Source organism: Hippopotamus amphibius, chromosome 3 (assembly GCF_030028045.1).
Source record: "Hippopotamus amphibius kiboko isolate mHipAmp2 chromosome 3, mHipAmp2.hap2, whole genome shotgun sequence".
Lineage (NCBI taxonomy): Eukaryota > Metazoa > Chordata > Mammalia > Artiodactyla > Hippopotamidae > Hippopotamus > Hippopotamus amphibius.
In genome coordinates this window covers 86723994-86735328 of record NC_080188.1, presented here as the reverse complement: position 1 = coordinate 86735328, position 11335 = coordinate 86723994, and the positions used below count along the sequence as shown (strand labels likewise).

Sequence of the window (11335 nt, the reverse complement as noted above, 5' to 3'; positions counted from 1 at the left end):
ATGTAGATGCTCCTATATTGGGTGCATATTTATTTACAACTGTTATATCTTCTTCTTGGAATGATCCCTAGATCATTATGTGATGTCCTTCTTTGCCTTTTTATTTAAGAACTTTTATTGAGATATAATTGATATACAACAAAGTCCATGTATTTAATGTGTACAATTTGATACTTTTTTCTTATTAGTAATGTATAGACAGCAATCCCACCCCAACCTCCGCCCACTCTTTTTTGCCTTTTTTATAGTCTTTGTTTTAAACTCTATTTTGACTGACATAAATATTGCCACTCATCTTTCTTTTTGTTTCCATTTGCATGGAATACCACTTTCCATCCCCTCACTTTCAGTCCATGTGTGTCTTGAGATCTGAAGTGAGTCTATTGTAAGCAGCATATATATGGTTCTAGTGTTTGTATCCATTTAGCCAGTCTATGTCTTTTGATTGGAGCATTTAGTCCATTTACATTTAAAGTAATTATTAATAGGTATGTACTTATTTCAATTTTGTTGCTTGTTTTGGATTATTTTTGTAGTTCTTTTTAGTTCCTTTTTTATTCTTTTATTCTCTTTTCTTAATTTGATAACTGTTTTTAGTGTTGTGTTTGGATGCAGTTCTCTTTTTTGTGTGCATATAATATAGATTTCTGGTTTGTGGTTACCATGAGGTTTATATATAGCAATATATATATATAATATACATACATGTAAAATAATTGTATATATACATAATATACATATTATACATGTATATATACAAGTATTTTAGGTTGCTAATCTCTTAAGTTCAGATGTATTTTAGCAACCCTGCATTTTTACTCTCTTCACACATACTTTTTTTGACATTGTATTTTACAGTTTTTGTGTTGTGTATCTCTTAAATACTTATTGTGGATATAGATGATTTTACTTCATTCATCTTTTAACCTTTCTAATAGCTTTATGCATGGTTGATTTACTACATTTACTGTATATTTGTCTTTGCCATGAGATTTTTCCTTTCATAATTTTCATGTTTCTAGTTTTGCCCTTTTCTTTTTCACTTAGAAAAGTCCTTATAACATTTCTTGTAAAGCTGGTTTGTTGGTGCTGAACTATTTTAGCTTTGGTTTGTCTATAAAATGTTTGATTTCTTCATTAAATCTGAATGAAATCTTTGCTTAGTAGAGTAGTCTTGGTTGTGCATTTTTCCTTTCATCACTTTCAAATATATTGTGCCACTCCTTTCTGTCCTGCATAGTTTCTCCTGAGAAGTCAGCTGATAGCTTTATGGGAGTTCCCTTGTTTGTAACCTGTTGTTTTTCGCTCTCTGCTTTTTAAGACTCTATCTTTAATTTTTGTCTTTTTAATGACAATGTATCTTGGTGTGCTCTTCTTTGAGTTGTTCCTGTTTGGGACTCACTGTTCTTCCTAGACTTAGATGTCTGTTTCCTTTTTCCAAGTTAGGGAAGTTTTCATTTATTATGTTTTAAATATATTCTCTGCCCCTTTCTCTCTTCTCCTTTTGGGACCCCTATAATGCAAATGTTAGCACTTAGGATCTTGCCTCAGAAGTCTCTTGAACTGTCCTCATTTCTTTTTATTCTTTTTCTAATTCATCTTCAGTGATTTACACTACTGTCTTTCAGCTCTCTGATACATTCTTCTGTATCAGTCTACTGTTGATTCCTTCTGTGTACTTTTTTATTTCAGTTATTGTATTCTTCATCTCTGGTTCTTTATATTTTCTAACTCTTCATTAAAAACAATCTTCTTGCTCTTTTCCTTCAACCTTCTCTTCAACTCTTTGAATGTGTCTACAATTATTGCCTAGAACTCTGTTGGGAAAATTGCCTATCTCCACTTCACTTAGTTCTTCTGGGTTTTCTCTTGTTCTTTAGTTTGGAACATCTTCCTTTGTCACCTCATTTTACCCTATTTGCTGTTTTTCTGTCTATGTACTTGGTAGGCTGGTTATATTTCCTAACCTTAGAGAAGTGTCCTTTTACAGGAGACATCCTATGAGTCCCAGCAGCACACTCCCCTCTGGTCACCAGAGCTGTATGCTCTAGGGGTGCCCCCTATGTAGGTTGCATATGTCCTGTTGTGACAGGATGACCACTGCCTTGTGCAGAGACTTCTCTCCACTGGTTGGAGAAGCTTGGTCATAATGTGACTGTCTGCAGAGCCCCTTGGGTTCCCAGGGTTAGTGTGGGCTCACTGGTGGAGGGAGCCCTGTATTACTGTCTCTGTCTGCAGGGTTCCCAGGGTCCCAAGCTGGTGCTGGCCCGCTGATGGGTGGGCTGGGTCATGACAAGGCAGGATACTGTGCTATGGTGGTCCTGGGGCTTGTGTCTGCCCCCTGGTGGACAGAGTCAGGACCCAGGGGACTCCAGGGCTGGTGCCTGCCCACTGGTAGGTGATTCCAGGTCCTGGGGCTAGTGTGGGCCAACTGGAGGGTGGAATCATGTTCTGGGCTTTCAGGTTGCAGGACCTGGGGGTCCAAGAATTGGTGGCCATCTGGGTAGTGGGGCCAAGGCCCAGGGGTCCCAAGGCTAATGCCAGCTTTCTAGAGGGTGGAGCCAGGCTCTGGAGGCTCTTGCTGCAGGACTTGGTGATCTCAGAGTTTGTGTTTTGACCTGCAGGTGTGCAAGGCTGGGGCCCAGGGGGTCTCAGACCTGGTACTTGCCTGATGGTGGGTGGGCAGGTCCTGGGGCTAGAGCTGGTCCACTAAGAAGCTAGAAGGTAGAGTCCAAAGTGGTGCTTGTCAGCACCAGTGTCCTCAGGGTAGAACACACTCCCAAAAGTGGCTGCTGCTAGTGTCCGTGTCCCCAGGGTGAACTGCAATTGCCTCCTGCCTCTTCTGGAGATTCTCTAAGATCAGTATGTGGGTCTGACCCAGTTTCTTTTTAAATTCCTTCTTCTGTCCTGGGTCCTGGAGTGTATAAGATTTCATGTGTGCCCTTAACAGTGGAGTCTCTATTTCCTACAGTCCTCTGGGTCCCCTGAAATTAAGTCCCACTGGCCTTAAAGCCAAATGTTTTGGGGCTTATCTTCCTGGTGCAGAAGAGATGAGCTGGGGGCCCAGTGTGGACCTCAGACCCTGCACTCCTTGGAGGGAACTTCTGCAATTATAATGATCCTCCTGTTTGTGTGTCACCACCTGGGGTTATGGGTCTTGACAGTATCTCACTCCTCCCTCCTACCATCTCATTGTGGTTCCTTCTTTATAGCTTTAGTTGTAGAAGATCTTTCCTGCTAGCCTGTTCATCTTTCTCATTAATAGTTGCTCCATAAAGAGTTGTAATTTTGGTGTGCCCATGGGTGGAGGTGAGCTCAGGGGCTTCCTAATGCTACATGTTGGCCACTCTGAGAGTACTACTTTACAACAAAATCCTCAAGCCCAATGTCTTTGATTCCATGAGTTAAAACTAAGTTACACTGGAAATCCTGATTGTAAACACTTCCTAAACCTTGTAGTTTTTTAGTTGTAGGAAAGGGGAGAAAGATACACTGGGGATGGGGGAGGGAAAGAGAAGTTGTATGAACACCAGCCACAAGTAGCTCACTTGTAGAGATATCACGTAATAATAGCTTCAACTTTAATTGAAAATGTCCAAGTTTTCAAATTACTGTAAGGTGCACCAGTAGATATTGCAAGGAACACTGGTTCAGAATCTGCATGCATGGCAAGATCAGTATGAAGTATAATCACTGCTTTTATTTGTAGCTGAGCCTGATTGGAAGTTGATGTTGAAACAGCCATTTCTCATCATTTACACATTACATATCAAAGAATGACACATATCCCACATAGTTTGCTTTGATAAAAAGCCACACTGCATTTTAAATACTATAACCAAAGAGATGAAACAAGGACACATTGTTCTCCTTAATTGATCTCAAGGTTACTGTAAAGTACTGTAAACACCAATGTTAGTGTTCAAATATTCCATTTTTTCAGGCTCCATCAGAAACATTTTTTTTTGAAATCCCATTAGACATTGTGCTGGAAAGGTAGAAAGTACAAGATAGGTTTAGTTTCCCCCACTATCTAAAAGTAGAGCATTCCTAAGAATACTTTCACAAGAAGAAATGGTGTAAAGTGAAGAACCAGTTACCTTAGGACACATCTTGCTAATGGAGGCACAAAACAAATCAAGTTAAGGCACAGATGCCTACAGTCAGAGTTGAATAGAAACTTGAGTGCTCTGTCTCTTAGTTAATAACTGACACTCTCTGTAACCTTTCAACAGATGGTCAGACAAACCCTTTCACTACCAGAAGGTTTCCTCCCCAGGGAGAATCACTGCCTGTCAAAGTGGTTTATTTGTAGTTTATTTGCAGCGGACAGCTACATTTGTTAAAAAAAAATTTTTTTCCTTCTGTTAAACCTAAACTTTGCCTTAATTTTACACCTGTGATTTTTGGGAACAGCTGAGGTGAAGTCTAATCCATCTTTTATGTAACAACTGTTAGTCTGTCTGATGACAGCTATATGGTGTCACTCAGTCTTCTGTTCTCCAGGTTAAATAGCCTCCTTTTTTTGGAAACTATTTCTCTTAAAATATTGTCCCAGTGACCTCACCACACAACGCTTGCTCTTGTCTGCAAGTTAGCTTGCAAATGGAAGTTTCTAGAATGTGATGCAAAACTCCAAGTGTGATATGACTCAGGCCAAGCTTTATCTGGAGTTCCTCTGGGCACTGCTAGAGATGTGGCCATGTCTTTCTTGGAAAGCACACGAAAGGGAGGAACATGCAGCTTTCAATCAACTCAAACATGTACTATTCAGCCATGTCTCTTCCTTCTAATACTCATGAAGTTGAAGTGTTTACTTGAGAATGCAAAATACTGTAGATTTTAAATTTCAATTTCATAGATCTAACCAATTGTACTAAATGGTTGAATACTTTTGCTCCATCTCTGACAACTAATAAAAGGGTCATCAAATGTGGCCTGCAGGCCAAATGCAGCTCACTGCCTGTCCTGTGAATAATGTTTCATTGTAACACAACTGTGTTCATTTTTTAATGCATCGCCTATGGCTGCTTTCACACTACAAGTGAAACTCTGCAAAGCTGAGTACTTTTGGCAAAGATGGTGACCCACAGAAGGTAAAATATTTACTATCTTGTCATTTACAGAAAATATTTTCCCAACTCTGAGCTAGTACATCAACCTCCCCTTCTCTCCTGAAGATTTAATTAGAATGTGTTCATGTCCTCATGAAGACCGTGGATTAAAAGTTTGGAAGGAGTAGGACCATTAGAAGGAAGAATTCAACTGAACAGACGTAAGTCATGGTTATTTTTGTATTATTCCATTTAGCCTTGTGTGTTCTCAATTAATGAAACTGTCTCTCAGCTGCATTTCTTGCTGTCCTGATGAAAGGCCTTGCTGGAGTTCAGGTGTGCTGTCTGCTACACTCACAAACATCCCAGTGACACTGACCCTGGAATTGCCTGAGTGGAAGGACTTCTCACTCAGCCTATGTTTCCTCTTAGAACTCACCATTTTTCTCTGCACGTGCCTGTACAGGCTCATATTTTTTCCCACAAATATAATTCTCAGAAAACTAGTCCTTGAAGAACATTGAATAAAGTATTCCAAGGTCAAATAATTTGCTGAAATACTTCATTCTGTACACTTTCTTTGGAGACACTATACACACTAGCATCTCACAGGGTGTAAGAGATTCTACAGTGAATATAATATATATAAATATATTTGCTTAGGATGAATCAACCCAATTCCTTTCCCACATTATTTAACCATAGCACACTTTTTTTCTTTTAATGTTATCCAGAAACTTTGGTAGAAGAAACTTCAGAAAAATTTATAAATTCCCTTTTGAAGAATGTAAACCCAGTTACCTGCAGATGTTGAAAGACTGTTTCCTGAGGGCTTTAGAAGCGGGTCGAAAATAGGCAGGAATAGTTTGGAGCATGAAAATATCTCAGAATGTGTAAATAATAAGATAGTTCCATTTTAAGAATGAATGTTGATTTTGCTATTTACCCAAATTTACTAAGTTGAAGTGGTATTTGCTGCACTGATGTGAGAGTGAATGATACCCTCAATTTTATGAGGAGTTAATTATTAATTTTTATAGAAATAGAAATAGGCATGAACAAAAGGAGTGAAACAGCAGAAATATGAAAACTTTCCATGAGAGCTAGAGTTATTTCTTACTTATTTGTGAGTCGACAGCTTATTACCTTGCAAGGTGCTCATTAAATTGTCTTCAAATGCATTGACAGTGTTGTGTCTGCACATCCCTGAGCCTAGCTTGGGGACTGCACCCTGCAGCCCACACCCTGGAGCCTGCCTGCAGGAGCTCACATCTTATCGCCTCCTCTTGTTTGCTGTGTGAGCTTTGGCAGGTCACTGGATCTATCAGACCTGAATGTCCTGATCTACAAAATAACTTCATAGGATTTAGTGTAGATTAAATGACTACAAAACCCAGTGCATGTGGTAGTAACCAAAAAAAATTATTACACTTTATTATCCAAATTTTAAATTTTTAATCAGATTCCTACTATATGAAGATACAGCATTCAAACACCATTACTCATCACATTTCAGGGAGTATTATGATTCCTCAAAAGCCTAGTTTTCTGCAAAAATGAACTATTGTTTTATGGATTCTTCCCCTTAAATTCCCCAAACCTACCACTGAGAAACTTCAAAAGGGAAGAGTGTCTTTTTTCTTTTCTTTATTCTTTAAATCATCAAACTTTTGACATTTTTTTCTATCCACTTCTCAGATCTTATAACAGGCACCCATATTTCCACATTTCCAAATAAACAATAATCAAAATCAATATTTTGTTGTACTGTTTCCCAGATATTGCTAAAGGCTATTTTACCATGTCATCCTTAGCCTTGTCCTTCCATGGGATGACAGCTACCTTAAGTTCGTGTACAGATCTAACTTGTTTTACTGCACTTCACTTTATTACACTTCACAGATACTGCATTTTTTTTTTTTTTTTTTTACACAAATTCAAGCTTTGTGGCAACCTTGCATTGAGCAAGTCTATTGGTACCATTTTTTTCCAACAGTATCTGCTCACTTCATGTCTGTCACTTTTTGGGAATTCTCGCAATATTTCAAACTTTTCCACTATTACTATATTTGCTATAATCTGTGATTAGTGATCTTTGGTGTTAGTATTATAATTGTCTGGGGCACCATAAACCATACCCTTATAAGCCTGTGACTTTAACCAATAAATGTCATGTGTGTTCTGATGGCTACACAGATCAGCTGTCCCTCATCTCCCTCCCCATCCTCAGGCCTCCCTGTTCCCTAAGACATAACAATATTGGAATTAGGACAATTAATAACCTCTAAGTGTTCAAGTGAAAGAAAGAGTCCTATGTCTCTCAATTTAGATCAAAAACTAGAAAAGATTAAGCTTAGTGAAGAAGGTGTGTTGAAAGCTGAGATAGGCTGAAAGCTAGGCCTCATGCACCCAACAGTTATCCAAGTTGTGAATGTAAAGCAAAAGTTCTTAAAGGAAATTAAAAGTGCAGCGGCAGTGAACACAAGAATGATAAGAAAGGGAAGCAAGTTTATTGCTGATATGGAGAAAGTCTGAGTGTCTGGAGAGATCAAAGCAGCTACAACGTTCCCTTAAACCAAAGCCTAATCCAGAGCAAGGCCCTAACTCTCTTCATTCCCTGAAGGCTGAGAGAGGTGAGGAAGCTGCAGAAGGAAAGTCTGAAGCTGGCAGAGGTTGATTCATGAGGCTTAAGGAAAGAAACCACCTCCATAATGTAAAGGTGAAAAGTGAAGCAACAAGTGCTAATGTAGAAGCTGCAACAAAGTATCCAGAAGATCTAGCTCAGGTAACTAGTGAAGGTGGCTACACTGAACAAAAGATTTTCAGTGGCTATTAAATAGCTTTTTATTGGAAGAAGATGCCATCTAGGACTTCATAGCTAGAGAGGAGAAGTCAATGCCTGGCTTACAAACTTCAAAGGACAGGCTGACTCTCTCGTTAGGGGCAAATGCAACTGGTGACTTGAAGTTGAAGCCAATGCTCATTTACCATCTGAAAATCCTAGGGCTCTTCAGAATTATGCTACATCTACCCTGCTTGGGCTCTATAAATGGAACCACAGAGCCCAGATGACAGCACATCTGTTTATAACATGGTTGACCAAATATTTTAAGCCCACTGTTGAGACCCACTGCTAAGAAAAAAAGATTCCTTTCAAAATATTGCTGCATATTGACAACACACCTGGTCACCCAAGAGCTCTCATGAAGATGTCCAATGAGATTAATGTTGTTTTCATGTCTTCTAACACAATGTCCAATCTGCAGCCCATGGATTAAGGAGCGATTTTTGACTTTCAAGTCTTATTATTTAAGAAACACATTTTGTAAGGCTCTAGCTGCCATAGATAGTGATTTCTCTGATGGATCTGGGCAAAGTAAGTTGAAAACCTTCTGGAAAGGATTCACTATTTTAGATGCCTTCAAGAACATTTGTGATTCATGGGAAGAGATCAAAATATCAACATTAGTAGGAGTTTGGAAGAAGTTGATTCCAATCCTCATGAATGACTTTGAGGGGTTCACACTTCAGCAGAGGAAAGACCTGCAGATGTGGTAGAAACAGAAAAAGAATTAGAAGTAGAGCCTGAAGATGTGACTGAAATGCCGCAATCTCAGGATAAAACTTAAACGATGAGAAGTTGCTTCTTATGGAAAAACAAAGCAAATGGTTTCTTGAGACGGAAACTACTCTTGGTGAAAATACTGTGAAGATTACTGAAATGACAACAAAAGATTTAGAATATTACATAGACTTAGTTGATAAAGAGGCAGTGGAATTTGAGAGGATTGACTCCAATTTTCAAAGAAGGTCTGCTGTAGATAAAATGTTATCAAACAGCATTGCAAGCTAGAGAAATCATTGGTGAAAGGGAAAGTCAATTGATGCAAACTTCATTGTTTTATTTTAAGAAATTGCCACAGCCCCCCCAGCTTTCGGCAAACACCACCCTGATCAGTCAGTAGCCACAAACATCCAGGCAAGAGTCCTCACCAGCAAAACAATTACAACTCACTAAAGGCTCAGATGATGATTAGCATTTTCTGGCAATAAAGTCTTTTTAAGTTAAGGTTTGTTTTAGATACAATACTATTGCACATGTAATGGAATACAGTTTGGTGTAAACATAACTTATTTGCCCCAGGAAACCAAAAAATTCCTGTCACTTGCTTTACTCAATATTTGCTTTATTGCAGCGTCTGGAACCGAACCCATGATATTTCTGAGGTCTGTCTGTATGTTCCTCCATTCTGATGTCTATTCCATAAGAAATGGTTAGCATTGTTTTGACTGTGGGTTTTTTAATTACAAGAACAAATCATACCTTCCTGTGCTTGCTGCCCACCCCCACCTCACCCCCATCAATTTATGTCTTAGAGATTTCCCCAAGGGTCCATGGCTATTACTGCTAATGTTGATGATCATTATGGGTAGTGTAGCTGTGACCATTGATATTGATACGCATACAACACCACAGCAAATATCACAACATTTAACTGCTTTGTAATATTTCATCTTAGTCATAAATCCTACTTTATATAAAACCTCCTTTTGTTTATTTATGGGCCATTAGATTACTTAGAGTTTTATACTTTACTAGGAGTATAGTAATAAAATGGTTACTCCTGGTGCACGTATGACAATGTCACTCAGCCCAGAGTCTAGAATATATATCCAAGTGGAATCTCTGGGCCACTTTACAAGATGGCTGTCTTATTCCTTACTGCTCAGATCCTTTTTGGTTTTATGAGATTTCAACATGCCTGAAGCCAAGATATGCTCTCTGTAATATTTTACCCCGCCTATGGTACAATGCCTGTCACAGAAAAGCCTGCATTCAGTCAGTTTTCTTTTTAACTTCTTGGGATAGAATTCAGTGAATAGAGTTCAGGGGGGCACATGTGTTGCATGGGAAAAATTATATCTGTATTTTTCCTTAGCTTTAAGTGAAATTGATTATTTACTTCAATCATAAATTCAGGCTTTACAAAACTAGTATTATCAGGACCTGTGATCTTGTCACCAACAGAAGGCAAAGATATTTTTTCAAATTGCATTATAGCTGTTACAGATGTCTTAAGATATCACTTATACTTACCACTACTTTAAAACTATGGTGATTATTAGATCTGTCCATATATCTTGTTATTTAATGTCTTACTGAGGAAGAATCCATATTAGAACATCAATATTTTAAAAATATATTTTGGTAAATGTATTTCAATATACTTGAATTTTCCTATCCTCCTCCGCATTTTTATGTTTTACCCTGATAGGGATATCATAGGATACACCAAAGGTTTATGGCATGAAAAAGGTGAAGAACTCCATTAAATGTTATATCTTAAAACTTCTCTCTGCTCTTTTGACTCTGTGTGAGGCTTTCCTTTAACTTCTCAAAGTACCATGAAGGTCATGTCCTGAGAGATGGTTTGTTAACTGAAAATAAATCGATGTCACTTTCGTGTCAGCCTGGTATTCACCTGTTTTTGTTGAAGCCCAGATCTCCTTGGAGATCACACTTCTTAATGTGTGAGTAGCACAGTCCCATAATTCAAAGAATCATATTATGGTTCTCAAATACAAGTAGAAGTAGAAGGAAAACAGGAAGACTTGAAAAGATGCATTGTCAGTTTCCTTGGTAATGGCCCAGGTAAGAAAACTGTCTCCCATCTTAGTCCCTGTTTCCCCACTTTTTGTCTTTCATCTCTCTTTATTCTCATTATTTCAGGTAGGTATTATCATGTTCATGAATTCTTCTGTGATTTGGGCTTTTTAAATGAAACTATATGGGTGTGTCTGATTACAGTGATTCCATTTAAATTTTTGAAAGATTTTTATTGAATAAACTTGACAAAAAACGTTGTGTAAGTTTAAGGTATACAGTGCATTACTTTAATACATATGTATACTGTAATACAATTGCTGGTTGCATTGATATTTAGCACATTACATATTTATAGGACAATATTTTTATCTATATCCATTATAGGATGCATTACATCACTATGGCATAGTTACTACTTGCTACAAGCACTAATTAAATTTTTAAAGACTATATTTCTCCACCATTCACTACAGGGGATATTTGGCCTTCTTATCCGAGAGCACTATTATCTCTACTGTTGATGCCTAAGCCAAGAAAGGGTGTGTGTGTGTCAGACAGATTTACCAGGAGACAGCAAGTAGGAAACCAGCTCATTCTTTCAGCAACTACTAATTTGACATTTTTGTACCATCCCATTGGAAACTTTGGCAAAGATTAAACTCTCATAGCTTGT

General features: G+C 38.1%; 1 pseudogene; it reads left to right on the top strand.

The window, feature by feature from the left end:
* The first annotated feature begins 2273 nt into the window (after positions 1 to 2273).
* LOC130848485 (tigger transposable element-derived protein 1-like) lies at positions 2274 to 9091 on the top strand (annotated as a pseudogene).
* The last annotated feature ends 2244 nt before the right edge of the window (positions 9092 to 11335 follow it).